The 17,032-nt window shown below is 30.8% G+C and overlaps 1 long non-coding RNA gene across 1 annotated transcript; it reads left to right on the forward strand.

Moving 5' to 3' along the window:
• Positions 1-1,336: 1,336 nt before the first annotated feature.
• LOC147065171 (uncharacterized) lies at positions 1,337-3,004 on the forward strand. The gene is made up of 3 exons (XR_015071754.1): positions 1,337-1,399; positions 1,792-1,983; positions 2,399-3,004. It is a non-coding gene; the product is annotated as an uncharacterized LOC147065171 (long non-coding RNA).
• The last annotated feature ends 14,028 nt before the right edge of the window (positions 3,005-17,032 follow it).

Consider the following 17,032-nt stretch of genomic DNA (forward strand, 5'->3'; position numbering starts at 1 on the left):
TTGGAAGTATAAGGGTTTTTTTTTATTGGCTCTGCAATATGATGTGTATTTTTAAGGGATTTCTAAATAGATTTTTTTAGGAGAAACAGTTGTTGTTAGGTATTTATTCGTGGAACATTATTATGTACATATGCGCTAAGTACCAAGAAGTAGTATTGCCTGTGGGTACAAAATACTGAGTCATTGCAGTAAAATTATTGCATGAAGCAGACATGTTGAAAAATTTGCTTTCACAGTGTGAAGCAATCTCGGCCGATTCCATAATTTTAGAAGTTAAGAACTCGCAAGTGTCAATACACCGACGTCGGATATTATTTTATAATATGAATGCAGTTGACCACTGCAGCAGTGGTACTTACACCATGGTAAAAATAAAACACGCCAACGGACTTAAAACTTCGCCAGATTTAAGGCTATATTTCAGCTGAGGCATGGTTTAAAAAGATCGTGACTAGGCGATGCGCGGATTATGCAAATGACGCGAGCCGAACGACATATAATTTGTCATAAAAATTCAACATGCGTCCTTTTAATATTATGTTTATTATTATATTTGTAATAATAATAGTATATTCATTGAGATGTTTTCTTTTTCAAGTATATGCGGAACATTTTTTAGTCATATTTACATGATTTAAGAATATATTCCTCCGACACCATCACAAAACAAATTGACGTGCTCACACCTTGACCGCCAGTCTCCGATTGGCGATGACTGCGAAATTTCCTTCCACATACTTTTATTTGCCGTTTCTCTTATGTACGCTCTTAAATAATTTTCTGTATTTTTTTGACTTGTTTGAGGCCTTAGTCCGTAGTTGGTATGTAGAACATTTTTCTATAAAAATGTCAGTTTTTATTTTATTGGTACTTAGCGCCTTAAGGGCACACATGCTTACCTAGAGTTTCTGTTTTTTCATTTAAAGTTGAACTATGACATTGAATACTAGGTATGATTTTTAAAGTGAAAGTGATATTATGTTACATCTCTTTTACGCATGCTAATATGATTAAAAAGTTATTCTTTCTCTTTCTGTCACATTCGAATTTGATTACCGAAGTTTAAACATTTACTATGCGTATTAGCTGACGTGCTTCGTCGTTTACAAATTATAACATAAATTTAAAAAATATATGTATTTATAATATTAAATATATTTTATAATGTACACGGATTTTTTTAACAACTATATTATATATACTTTTATTTATTTGTCGCATATTTAAAATGTTCTTGCTTTATTAAAATATTTTTATTAGCCGGCCAAATAAATCCGTATTTTTGGCCATAGACTAATATAAAAATCTCTCTGCTGTCAAAAGTGTCAAATATTATGTTTACAAATTGCAAGGTACCTAAAACAATTGTGTTTTATATCAGGAATAAGAAACACTATCTGTAAGTACAATATTATGTTATTTATTACTATCGTAGTATTCTGTGTGTTTTGCATATATTATTCAAGTGTTTATTTATTGTTTTCTTAGTCTATACATGCTTTCAATGTTTCATAATTCCGACGTAATACAATCCTTTTTTTGAGGTTAGTTACATTCATTCCAGAATTATATAAAACCTGTGATTTCATATATATTTGTTTGATATAATCTAAGGCGTTCTAGTTGTTATTAAACATGTTACCTACCTGATTACTTTATTTTAGTTAATCAATCTTTTTTGATGCTTTGTATTATCACTAATCCGTTTTAATTACCACTCTTCAAACAGTCGCCAACTATAAAAGATTAAAAATCACACTATTAACAGTTCCTATGTTATGTTTTTTGCAGATGGAGAAAATGTTTACCGAGATCTTTGCTTGTCGACGGTTTCATATGAATAAGATGGAATGAAATAAATCTTTTAATTAATAATGAAATAAATCCAACTTTCGGCGTACGATTCGAACATGGCGTGATTTATGACGTCGACCATCAAGCATATACACCCATTTTATAGATTTAATAGTACAATTACACAAGGTAAATATAAAGTGACTAATGTTTAAAAAATAAAACAATTTTATAAAAACATTTTTGCACTAAATTTATTATCGATAATGATATAAAAGTTGCTATTTTGATTCGTAATATAAAATATAATATAATTGTGCATATCAGTTACTTGTATCATATTAGGTATGTCATTTGGTAGAGCTTACTCTCCAAGTCTTGTCTTTTTCAGTCTCAATATCACTTTGATATTAGAAAAATTGTCTTTCCAACACCAATGAAAGGTGCATGTATCTATACACACACATTTCAAAGGCTTTAAGTTTTCTAGATACTGTATATTACTTCTTCTCTTCGGCTATATCCGCATCTTAGTTGCAGCATATGGATACAATGCGGCGCCTCCAAGAATCTCTGTCACTCTAGTTTTTTTGCATCGTTCCAGGTCATACTAGCAGCCCGTAACTCCGCCAGATATGCTATATAGATAGTATTTAGTGGCCATCCAGGACGCCGGAATCCGGTTGGCTTGAAGAACAGGCAAACCAGATTGGGATTCTCTTCAGGCACTCGCAGCACGTGGCCGGGCCAGGTACAAAGTTGCGTATTCACTCTCAGCGTGATGGGAGGCTATTTGGTGCGTTCTTTTATCTCCCGTTACTTCTAAAATTACCGCACACCCAGTATCCGTCGTAAACATCTGTTCTCGAAGCTCAGTATACGGTTGCTCGGAGCCTTTGTAAGGTGCCATGACATAAAAACTAGTAAGATATTTAAAATAGCTGCTAGAATGAATACATTGTTGAAAGGAAATGAAAACTGATAATATGATATATCAATTAATTTGTCCATCTGAAGTTGTAGATATCAGTTAATAATTATGTGTTATACCAGTAATTAAATGCTGACTTCAAATGAAAATTGACAATTAAATATTGAAATAATATATTACCAGTTTTGATTTTTTTAAGTACTATACTATATCCATGGTTCATATTACAATGTCATAGTAAAACTTAGAAGAATAAAATATGTCGTAAGACGAAATCAATCTTGGGGTTTTAATATAAGTTAAATAAATAGTACACAGCTAATTTGTTATTACTTTGAATACATGCCATGTCTTTACATCAATAAAAAACAGAAAAACAATTTAATAATGTATAAATATTTATATAAGACTTAACAACGGCTGACATATAGTTAGACACGATGACCTCCATTTAATTTCCTCTTATTTTAAAATTCACCAAGATATATCCTAATAAGTAGGTAAGTATATTACATTTGTACATATAATAAGTAAATCAAGTACAAAATTAAATTACTATTGAAGCAGTATATAATATATATGGACCCCACAGAGTAATTAACAATATAATAATTTATATAATTATATCGGGTATATACTATATTGACACATTTTAATGAAGTCTATTTTTCTTGGTACCTACGTTCAATGATAAATGTTGTTTTATATTGTAACATAAACAATGGTAATATGCATTGATCTTTCTGATTTTTAAACTGTGATATCTATTTTATATATCTATTGATTTCTATGTGTATTATTGATACATTATTTATTTCAAATACAATAATTTCAAAACTAACAGTAAATAATATATAGAAAGCGTCATATTGTTTAGTTGGAAAATCTACTAGGAAATTCCATCCAATCCAAATCCAATTTTTACCAGGTGGGTACTTGTAGGTCAGTTATTTTTGGAATAAAATGAATCCCTTAAAAAATATGAAATAAGAATAGAATGATAAATATTTGTGAAAATTTACCAAATCAACATGTTTAACGTGAATTTTTTCACACTAAAATGATAAATATTGTTAAGAAAATATACACAAACAGTTCATTCAGAAGTTATGACGTTTAAAAGATCCCGCGAGTTAACTCGTGCATGGCACTGATCAGTTATGAGGTGATATCAGTTATAATCATTTATGAGGAATGGTTATAAGCCATTGGCACAACCAATTTGGTTTTTGACCTTGAGAACAAAATGTAATTTTTACACGGGACCAAACTCCACGGCTGCAGAGACGAATGCTTATACAAAATATGGCACAGTGGAATCGCCAGCAAGATCTTTAGGTATCATTATTTAGATGTAAGTATACATATTATTTTGAATTTCATAAAATTACACTCGTTGTGGGTGTCTAGTAACAGTAAACTATATTAGTAAATTAGATATATCTTGATGAACTATAAAATAGTGATGTAATATAGACTTGTTGAAAATATATTAAGCATAATAAAATTTAAAATAAAAATTTAGAAAGTCAGCCTTTCTGGTTCTCTAATATTCATAGATCTACTGGTTCTGGGATCTACTATTTCTGGCAGTAGACAATTCATATAAAAGTGATATATCTTTTTTTCAATCTTTTCAATCCAAAATGTCTCGTCTTTTTTGATTAATTCTATTTTAACAGGAAAATTATGTCCCGTCCAAACTCCAAATAAACAGACATCTTTCTTAGTAATATGAAGCTGCCCCTGAATCTGGAAGTACCAATCGTGATTTTTATCTATTACCATATTCCTGTCTTTATCTACTTTCCAAAATTTAATTTTTTTCTGTACAATAGCTTCATCTGCACTTATTCCAGCAGCTGAGAAAGGACATTTTATTTCAATAATTGTATCATCATCGCTGATGCCATCTGGCGTTGCACCGATAAAATCATACACATCATCGATAAACAATCCACATCTCTCAATCTTAATTCGTTCTTGTACACTAAGCTGTTGTAAAGCTATTGATTCATTTTCTTTACCATATTTTACCGCTTTCACGTTGGCTAATGATTGGCTATATAATAAACGTTTTACCAAAGGCCCAAATTTTGTATTTTCTCGCCGCTTACACACCTTTCCAAAAACAGAGGCAGTAAGAAGGTTTCGTCGCCTTTCTAGCCATTCTGCACATTCAGATTGTAATACAGTGCGTCTTTCTATATCCCTCCTCTCATAGTTTGTCAGTTTGAGTTTTTTCAAAAAAGTTTCTTTTAACAATTGATATTGATTTTTGTCCATATCAGGTTTTTGGCAACTCTCTCCATAATCTGGATTAGATAAAGGAACAGAATGTATTGGTTTTCGCCAAGGTTTTCCTATTTCTTTTTTATTTATTTTCAACCTTCTTGATTCTAAGCGATTTATGAAGGCTTTTGGGCTATTTTTATAAACTTGTTTTTGAATTGTGCAATGTAACTTATTTGTATTAAATGCGATTACCGCCGCTGCACATCGTCCCATGTACGATTGTCTTTGAGAGTAGTTAATTCTCTTGCCGCCTACAAATTTTGCAATCATGTTATTAAAAGATTCTGAAATATTAGTAGAAAAATTATAAATTAAACTTTTTGAATTTAGCACCAAACGAGAATTATATATCATTAATTGAGAAAATAGACTGCATTCTTTTAATGCTGGTACATAATTTACATCAAGCATGTCCTCTGTATTTGGTTCATTTGTACAAAAATATGGTAGACAAGAAGTATGGTCTCCAAAAACATGGTGCGGTCCATTAATTAAATCTTTTTTCAAAGCGATAACCTTTTCTTCGAAAGTACTATCTTGTAGTTTTCTATACTTGATTGCACCTATGACGGCTTTCCGCAGACGTCTTTTTCTTGACGCAATGATTTTTCTTACATTCAAGGGATATCTTGTGTCTTTGGTTAATGCCTCTATTTTGCCACAATAATTTCTAATTAAATGGTTTTTACATTCAACTTTCTCGACAGTTACATTCGGATATGGGTGACAATCAAGAATTTTTTTGTATGTGCTGGAATCTCCATCAGCAATCAATTTTGAATAAATCAATCCATGTGTATTAATAGATTCTTTAAAGCCTTCTAATATTGCTGTAGATTCCATTCCAGCTGACGGACCGGTGTAATTTAAAAAGCATTTATGTTGTTGAGCAGGGATATTTTTATTTTTAGCTTTGGCGCACAAATCGCAATATTTATTTTTCACTGACATGTACAAAATCTTTCCGGTTCTTTGACCAATGATCGTGGCAGCGCCAGATGCTGCGGAATAATTGCATCTGTATGAACGTTTCGACCAACAGCCGTCTGCAACAACTGATATCATGGGAATACCAGAAGAATCGACGTCACCATTTTCGATTGCAAGTTGTCGCTCTTCTTTCGCAGCGTTTTCCATACTCTTATTTTTGGTTTCTTCAAACCACTCGTACACCTTCTGTTGACTCTTTCTGTATGTTCTTGCTGTAATCGATGGTACGTCAATTGCTGAACACATTTCTTCCAGATTTGAAAATCCACTGCCGATACTGATTATACTGGATACAAATGCGTCACACAGATTCATTTTGTTTTTGTTCATTTCAGTGGTATATAATTTTAATTTTTTACCACAAAGTTTACATTGGATAAAAAATGTACTACTAAAGTTATCCCGATTTTCCCCAAAAATTTCTAAATGTGATAAATTACAATTAAATGGAGAATCATGGTGGCTAATTAATTGAAGTTGTTGGAAAAAATATGAAAAGTCTATAATTCTACGGCCTTCTACACGGAATTTAGGGCTTGAATCTTCAATTTCATTTTCTATAATAAATTCTTCGTGTTCGTGTTCAAATGTGGGATGACATTCTGGTTCAGGTAGTATGCTTTGAGGATTTCCATGCTCAGGCATAGTCTTCGGCAATATATCAATACTATAATACATTCAAAAATATTAGTTTAGTAGATAGTTAACAGAAAACAAAATGTATAGCTGCTATTAATTATTGTACCAGATTATAATTTTTGTCACAGACACACTAATTTCGAATAAGACATGGCACAAACATAATATAAGTACAAATGATCATTATACTTAATTGTGTGTATTAATAAGTAATACGCAAAACTTCCTTTTGCAAGATAAATAAATATTGTGAACCAAAATTTTCTGTGAAATGTGGTTTTTTCAACTATGTATAATTATGTCAAATTATAAAATAATAAATTCAAACCTTTGTGTTTTTAATGTATTAATATTTCCATCTTTTCTCCTACGTCTTTTTTTGGAACTTCCAGCCATCGGATAGTGAGTTCGTGGCATTTTTTGTAAGTACAATCGATATAAATAATTGTGATAATATTGTTAGGTACCTACGTCAAAAACCGAGGATGAAAATTTCGCATTCCCGCTGAAATAAATGACGTTCATAGTATTGCCAGGCTAAACTTTCGAAATTAAAGTTAATTTAAAAGAAAAAAATATTTCATTGGAAAATATTATGTAAGTACAGGCATCCATTATTATGTTATTATTTGATGAAAGTATTCTTTAAAATCATCTGTATTATTATAATCTCGCAAATTCATAATTTAGTAAAAGTTAAATTTTCTGTAATATAAATATCAGTAGGTACCTAACCTAGGTAGATTCATAATTTGGCTAAGTAAAAAATATAGATATTTTTACTTCGCGATGTGTTTGAGGTGTTCTAAATTATGTAAGTATGTTTAATAACAAATGTGAAATTCGTAAAACCTCATGTGTATTATTTATTAAATAAAAATAGTAAAACTAATAGTAGATACAAATGGTGAAAAACTTCTTTCAATTATTTACTAAAATATCAATCCAATAATATTTTAGTAGATATGGCAATACTGGACGACCTGATATATTTCACTGAAATAAAATAAAATCTATCACAATTTATAAAATACATACCTACTACAATCATAATTATTTTGAATGTAGAGGGAGATAGTTATAGAAAGGGACAGAAAACTGATTGCTATGTTGCAATATTAGGCAAAATAGATTGCAACAGTGTTAAAAATTGTAATGTATGATTTAGTATGACATAACGTAGAATTGACGCAAATACAAATTTCTTCAGATTTTTTTTTGTTTTGTCCTCAAATGTCAAAATATGTTTTCCTTTTGAATAATTTGTCCGAATTTATGTTTGTATCACATATTTTTGTGCTCAATTTGTAGCATTCACTTTTATAAACATATTTTTATACAATATTCGTGGATTGGCGTATTTTTTTGGTCATATGAAGTGAAAATAGCACCAGCTAAAGATTCCATACATCTAACGCCAAATTTGCAGGCGGTCTGACGTCCCATCGAGTTGATCAAATATTTCGTGAAATGGTTGTTTTTAAAATGTATCTATTTAGTATTATAAATTTATATTTAACAAGATATTTCATCATTTATTCAATGATTAATGATAACCCTTCTGATACGTAGCTTTAGATTATTTGGAATGTCTATAATTATCGCATATTTTAATAACAAAATATCCAGTCGATTCCGTTAGATTTAGAGCCAACAGAAACTGCAAATATTATAATTATACTGAATATATTTTACTACATTATGTTTGATAACATTAAAGCTATCTATAATAAACGTTTTGACATAATATTTAGTGGAAAAAACGGTTATCAACACAGTCTATTAATGTCACAAAAATATGGCTTCGTTATCAATTATTACATTTCAAGGTTCCAAAGAATATTATTTTACGTCATAAAAATACTTTATGCAGTTATCAAATGTTTAACATAAATATTTGCCGATGAATAAGCTTCATAATTATATAAATAGTTTTTCTATAAATCTTACGTAAGATTCAGGCTTAACCTCCGAAAATACCAGAAAATAGCTGACATGGAACACCTTCCCCCTTAATGAATATAATATTATGATCTATGGATTTACATAAAAAAATAAAATAAAATATGATATTGTCATAATATATGAGAGATTTGAATCTGCCACCTAAGAATTCAGTTGCGAACACTATATCACACGTCATAAGTGGGCGCGTTTTTATTTAATTTGTAAAATTGTTGATTTTTTTCATTCCAGACGGATATATTGCTTAAGATATGAAAGTGAAGCTAAAAAAAGATATTTTACTTAAGGGCGGACGTGCTCAGCGTGGGTCAAAATGGAGCTTTTATTCTATTTTCAAAGCATGATCCTGGACATTCCTTAAACGTTGTAGATATTCTATTTATATAATTATGAAGCCTTACTATCCTTTATAATTATTTTAAACATTTGATGACTGCATAAAGTATTTTTATTACATAAAATAGTATTCTTTTAAACCTCTCGCTCTAATGTAGAATATAGTCATATTTCAGTACATAAATGTGCAGTGGTATCAAGATTTTTTACATTTATTAATTTTTAAACGCATTTATAAAACCATTAGTATAATTTATATCGACATTATTATAGTGAAATATTTACGATAAAAAATTATATTGATAATCTCTGTGATCCGAAATTTGACAAGAATTAGGCATCGACCTGGGATCGACCATCAGTGGAAAAGGGGGATACAAAGCGGAAATAAGAATGCGCACACAGATTACAAAAAATGCGATGACACGCGTTACCACTATATGGAAGGATCGGGGAATTGCGATTGCCACAAAAATGATTCTTGTGCAAACATTAGTGTTCTCGATATTTTTATACGGAGTCGAGTCGTGGACTCTGAAGGCAAGGGAACGGAAGGCAATTGATGCCTTTGAGATGTGGTGTTGGCGACGAATGCTTCGTATTTCTTAGACAGAGCACAGGAAAAACCAGTTAATCATCCAGAGACTGAAGATAAAGGAACGGCTCTCGACAATGTGTCTGAGAAGAATTCTGCAGTTTTTTGGACATATTGACAGGCGCGGACCGGACAACCTGGAGAGACTGGTAGTTTTGGGTGGAAAGAGCTGACTGGTGGTACCATCCATTCTGCCCTGAGAGAAGCGGGAGATCGAAAAGGATGGAAAGTTTTGGTCGCTCAAAGGATGGTGAAATTCAAATGTGGTCACGATCCTCAGCCATGAGTGCACGACCAAGAAGAATGTATGCATACCTGAATCTAAGAAAACTAAAAGCACCTGTTTGTTCTTCCAAGATACATAATTTACCTGCTAATTGTTGATTGGAGGGGGGGGGGCAATATCTGTGTTCAACCATATTGATTTAGATACTATCAATGTAAGTATTCAAGTAGATAGCACGTGAGGTTTTTTTTATAATGTTATTTACGTATTATTTCATGGTTGGTTATGAACATGCTAAATTGATAATTTGAACTGTTAATAATAACTTGAATTTAAAAATGCGTTTTTCATAAAGTTGTATGCCCATGTATGTAATATGTATACAATATAATATATAATTTTGAATGTTCAAAGATATTGATGAAAATTTTAAATTTTAAATCAACTTTTGCACGAGATTATTAATGGCCTCATGAGAGACTAAGTCCGGAATAAAGAAGTGTTAAACGGAGAGTTTTTAACCGCATGCAAAAGATGAACACTGGTACAGTGAAAACACCGATCATGAAAATAGACCTTGCTAGAGTAGGTAGAGAAGAAAAAGTAAATCATAAATCTATCTACCAGCATTTAAAAATAAACTGATAAATATAAATAAATAAATAGTATTGTTATATTATACAGATGTGTTCTCTTATAAGTCTTACATAATTCAAATAACTGTGGTTCTTGTGAGCTTATAGCTTCGTTTTTTATGAAAGCTCTTGGCGACGATTAGAGGATTGTTTGGCTCAAAAACAGTATAATATTCATAACAAAGCTCAAAGCTGTACTACGTTTTAAGCATTTTGTTCATAAGATCTATTTTTAGGGGCATAATATCTTTTTATACTGTTATCCTGTACACAAAATGATTATATAATATTATACAGTCATATATTATATTAAATATACATTATTTCAAAATACTTCTGAGAAAATATATAGCCACTAGAAAAAATCGTTTTGAAAAAATACGACTCCCAGCAGCATTTCAACCCGCGCCTCTCGGGAATCGCGCACATGTGTCTAGACTACTAAGCTATACTTTTGTCCTATTTAATTGCGTCGAGGTTAACTAGTTTTTTTTTACAATACTATCTGAAACTTTTTCTAAATTGCGTTACTTTTTGTTAATCGGGTTTAGCATTTTAAATCACCTTAATTACTAACCGGTGTTAGGATCATTCCAAACTTTTATTATAACGTACTTGTACTTGCTAATAAGCGAATCCCGGGGGATGTATGTTCGAATCCTGTCGGGTCTCTCAGAATTGTTTGCAATTAAGTATTTAATAAAAGAATGTTACATTTCTAATTCTTGTGAATTATTCGTTGAATCGAAAAAATAGTTTATTATTATTATTAATATATTTGATAATATATTACTATTTCTGCTCCCGGGCGGAGTAAATAAGCCTCCATAGAGTTAATGTTATATTACCAAACATTTTTTGACAGTATTTGAAACAAAACAGCATGTAATTTTTGCGAGATGTGGGATTACATTTTATTTTCGAATCCTTGGATTGGCGATCTACGTAATACTACAACATCATATGGATTGGTTTTCACAATAATATGTAGGTACATTTCGACAAAAAATATAATACTAATTCACCAAACCAGTGATTTTTATTTTGAAACATCTGTTTCTATTTATTCGCGATTTTAAAATAAAATTTACATACTATATTTCCATCATAAGTCACGTCACTACATAATTTGGCGCATGGTGGTATGAAAACTAAACTATGAAACAATATCACGCATTCTAGATATGGCTGTATATACGTATCCTCAAAATTCAATGAACTGTCTAATGTTGATAGCCTTAAACAAATTGGAAAGTATTGTGAAGTTATACGTTGAATCAAAACTGGAAATCAACGATGTTTGCACCATATTAAGATGTCAAATTTCATGACATTATAAAAGAATTTACCCAAGACGAAAGGTATTACTGTTCGATTTTTATATTAAATTGACATCTACGGCATGGTGCTGTATGAGACGACAGTACTACGTCACGCACTTTTTACATATTGGCAGTATTGCAATGGGTTTAGTTACAGAAACGGCCGCAGTGACGTATACGTTTCAATATATAAGTCGAAGTCTAGTTTTTTATCTGGACTCTAGAGGCTCTGGGTCACATTCCCAATAAAGTCATATATAATATCTGATAATCTTAAAGCCTGGGTATTTCTATGATTGTTTCACTGATATTATTTAATAAACTAGTGTTATTGGTCCTCGTGACCTGTTGTACTATTTAAAATATTAATCTTCGTAATTGGTACCCATAGTTGCAGATCTAGGTAATAGAAGATATAGTGAAGATTGTTCTAATGGTGTCTGACCTCTGATAGAGAAACCAAGGAGTGAAGATAATATCATGACAAATCTTTTGCTAATAGCTTAAGTATAAATTGTGGAATAAACAGTTATCTATTTTAAGAACTTAAGCAACTTACTTACGCACTATAAAGTATTATTAATCCAATCCAATCAAAGTTTTAATCGTAAGTTTGGTATCATTATCTTTAGTTTAAACGTGTTAGATTGTCTGTGAGAAAGTATTATCAAACATTTATAATTAATTCAGGCTATTTGTCTATCACTCAGGCTAAACTTTTGTCCCAGACGTGCCGTCATTAAATTTGTCATCTAGCAACTGTCGGCTCCTTGAATACAATATTTCAACTTTCGGGAAAATCTGTCAAATCTACATTACCTCAAAATGATCGAGAAATATCACACTTTAAACTATCTGAGATCGGTTATGGTGGTTGACAGAATGTCAAATTCATAATTATACAGTTTGCTAGAGCCAAATCAAATGTTCAAAAGAACGTAATTTTTAAATGATACATTTTAAGATTAATAGTAAGTTCAAACGATGGTTTTATTTTTAATATTTTTTTTTATTCAACGAATAAGACACAAGACTTCATAATGTATCATTCTATATATTGAATATACATACTTTAAAAGATCTCATGCATAATATACACATTAGCAAAAAACATTTTGTAGAAAAAATTACGACACACGACGGGACTTGAACCTGTATCTGATGGATTTGCGCCAGTATGTTTTTCCAATTAAACTACGGGCATCTTAGTTAATTACGACTGTGGTATTTTCAAAAATCTGTATAGTAACATTATCAAAAACTCATAGAATTATTTGTAAAGTTTACAGTAGGACAAATCGTTCCACTTGTTATTCGGTTAACATTTTGGAAGCTTTTCCCTCGTAGTAAAGGTTGCGAGAAATAAGCGATGATTTGAAATTAAACAATTTTATCGCATTTTTGTATTGTAGCAATAAACAATAATAGTTTAATTTTAACTCAGATTAAATAAAACATAGGTATTATATCAGTTAGCGTTAGGTATTTATACTGCAATAAAAAGTATTGTAAAAGTTTGAGTATAATTAATAGGGTCTGTACACTGCATGGATTTACTGGCAGCAATAGTGCGTATTTTAAACTATCGTGACAATAACTGTTTACAGATTATCAACAGTTTTTTTAACGCAAAAAAAAATACAATTTGGGAAATAATTTATGATCCAGATTTTTAGATATTTATCAGAGAGACACCGATTGACGATATTACGATTAGTAAAATCATCTCATTGCTTTATATTGAAAGTATATTTTAATATTCTGTTAAAATTTATTGTAATAATGTAATAATCTCAATGACCACCTTCTTTAGACCTTACATGTTTTAATGTTAATAGTATCAGAAAAGTTGTTTCTATGTAAATATGAATAACAATAGAATGAATATTAATAGAGTTTGACGCAGTAAACGTATTTATTTAAAAAAAAATGGATATTAAATTGTGGTGTCTTTGAATAACTAACTGTATATGAAAAAGAATGATGTTGAAATGCAAGTAATAAAATAAAGTGACCACCTTAGACGACGGCTTGGCGACTAACGTTTCTGTGGGTCTATTCTATACTTATCGACCGCTAGAGTGATAAAGTGATAAATGTTATCAAACTTAGGGTAGGTTTGTATCAAAGTATTAGCACTTATTGTAACAATTACAATAAGTTGGTTGTAATCATTGCAATAAGTGCTATATTTTAACAGCAGCAAGAGAGGTGTAGGTATCAAATAAGTGGAAGTCCATATCGGAATTTTTGTTAATGAAGAATAAATAGCTAATGATATCTACCTTCTGATGGGTTAGCTATTTATTTTCATTATTGTCACGTGTCATACTTGGACCCATCAATGAGAACCACCGGTGGCGCATCCGCACAAACGCTGAGCTCTTCGACCGATACCAACCTAGAATCACTAATATTCTGAGGTCAAGAAGGCTCAGATGGGCGGGCCACGTTGTACAATCTGAAAGATCTAGAACTCTCTATAGGATTTACAAAGGCACACCAGCTGGCATTCGACCTCTTGGCCGCCCTCGATGGAGATGGGCGGACAACATTCAAAGGGATGCGGAAAGGCTGGGGATAGTCAACTGGGAAGAGAGAGCGCTGGGCAGAGATGCCTGGAGGAACGTTGTGCAGTCGGCCATGGACCTGAACGGCCCCTAGCGCCAGTTTAATAATATAATTGTCATAATATTAACATGAACGATGTTTGTATATAATTAAATAATTTAACTGCCTCTTTTGTTTAACTGCCATTACAATGGTTTTAAAATACAGTCATTTGTTAATTCTACGATATTTGAGTAATAATTATTTATCTTGATAACGAACGCCATAGTCCTTTTGCAATATAACGCATGATAGTACTTGGTACCCATTTCACGTAAAATATAGTTTTTTGTATTTTTGGTACTTTGAACTTTTCTACTCAACGGTATTTTGGCAGTGCCCCGTGTTGTACACAGTTTTTAATTTCATTTTTCATATTTTTTTGTTCATATCTATTGCTATTATATTGCTTGTTTAAGTATTGTAACATATGAAGCGTAATATAGGAGCTGCATTGTAAGTTTACTGAAAACAATGAATAAATGTTTTAACAAAATAAATTTACTTAAGGGGGGACATGCTCGTCGAAGGTCAAAATTGAGTTTTTATTGTATATTCAAACCATGATCCTGGACACTCCTTAAACGTTGTAGATGATCTATTTATATAATTTTGAAGCCTTATTATCATTTATAGTTATTTTAAACATTTGATGACTGCATGAAGTATTTTTGTTACATAAAATAGTATTCTTTTAAACCTCTCGCTCTAATGTTTTAGAATATAGTCATATTTCGGTACATAACTGTGCAGTGGTGTTAAGATTTTTTACATGTATTAATTTTTAAATGTATTTATAAAACCATTAGCATAATTTATTACGAGATAATTTTTGTAAAATATTCACGATAAAAAATTATATTGATAATCTCTGTGATCCCAAATTTGACAAGAATTAGGCATTTTATTATTCAAAAAATCGACAAGAATAACACATTTCAAGATGATTCTAAAGATATTTATTATAAGCTATGTCTTTGATCATTCAAGTGTGATAAACATCTTATGAATAATGATTGCTTTATAATAATTATTGACCTAAGAATAAGGTAGTGTTTTTTTGAAATACGCCATTTCTTTTGTCATTCCCCAGTGGTTAAGCTACAACATACGGCCGTAGCCATAAATTAACAAACTATAATTAAAATAGGGAGTAAAATGATATTAACGCGCGTGTTTGAACATGTACCGTTTAAAAAAAAATTAAAAAAAATTCGGTTAGGTACATGTTCAAACACGCGCGTTAACATAATTTTACTCCCTACTTTAATTATAGTTTGTCAATTTATGGCTACGGCCGTATGTTGTAGCTTAACTACTAGGGAATGACAAAAGAAATGGCGTATTTCAAAAAAACACTACCTTATTCTTAGGTCAATAATTATTATAAAGCAATCATTATTCATAAGATTTTTATCACACTTGAATGGTCAAAGACATAGCTTATAATAAGTATCTTTAGAATCATCTTCAAATGTGTTAATCTTGCCGATTTTTTGAATAATAAAATGTCTAATTCTTGTCAAATTTGGGATCACAGAGATTATCAAAATAATTTTTTATCGTGAATATTTTACGAAAATTATCTCGTAATAAATTATACTAATGGTTTTATAAATGCGTTTAAAAATTAATAAATGTAAAAAATTTTAACACCACTGCACAGTTCTGTACCGAAATATGACTATATTCTAAAACATTAGAGCGAGAGGTTTAAAAGAATACTATTTTATGTAACAAAAATACTTCATGCAGTCATCTAATGTTTAAAATAACTATAAAGGATAATAAGGCTTCAAAATTATATAAATAGATTATCTACAACGTTTAAGGAGTGTCCAGGATCATGGTTTGAAAATACAATAAAAACTCAATTTTGACCTTCGACGAGCATGTCCCCCCTTAACACATTGACACATATGTCTTTAGCGTCCAATGTATTTTCCCCACACTTTTGATTTTTGGCACATAGCACCTTTCTACTCAACGGTATTCCTATTTTAGGTTATAATCCCACAGTCAAAATTAATGCTTAAAATTTTAAGCAACGAGTGTCTTCAAACGCGACATATCATGTCAAAACATGGAGGTGAATTCTTTTTACATTAAAAATTGATTACACATAAAATTTGCGTGCAGTATTGAAATTTATTATCAGAAAGTGTATAATGTGATTTATAACGACAGTGTAATTGAATTATTTTTATTATCTTTACATAACATAAAAAAACACCGTGTAAGTTTTGTAAATCGCAATGTAGGTATACGTACATGAAAATTTATTGAACGCATTTGGCATTTTGTTTGTTTTGTCTGCTTGCTTTACATCGTAAAACTTTGTTATTGGGTATAGGAAGGACGTTAAGGTTACCTTAAATTTACGTACAAAATTAAGTTTATGCTGCAGAAACAGTATTATACTATGTATGACTAAAGTGACACTGTTACTAGTATAACTGTATATTTAAAATTGATGAAAGATTCTTTGTTTTCATATCACTCTTGTTCCCCGAATCCCTGAAATTTAAATTATCCAACGCTCAGTGCTTAGGCCTTATATAATAATTATAATGTTCACGTAATACTGTGTGTAAATTTACCTCTAGTATAAACCCCTACAATGCAGGTTCTATTAACTACTGCATTCAGTGGTAGTTAAGCTTAAGAAAATGCTGTATGCGTTGAATACAATAG

The sequence above is a fragment of the Rhyacophila brunnea genome, unplaced genomic scaffold, assembly GCF_057557595.1.
Source record: "Rhyacophila brunnea isolate RB1 unplaced genomic scaffold, BYU_Rbru_1.0 scaffold_6, whole genome shotgun sequence".
Taxonomy (NCBI): domain Eukaryota; kingdom Metazoa; phylum Arthropoda; class Insecta; order Trichoptera; family Rhyacophilidae; genus Rhyacophila; species Rhyacophila brunnea.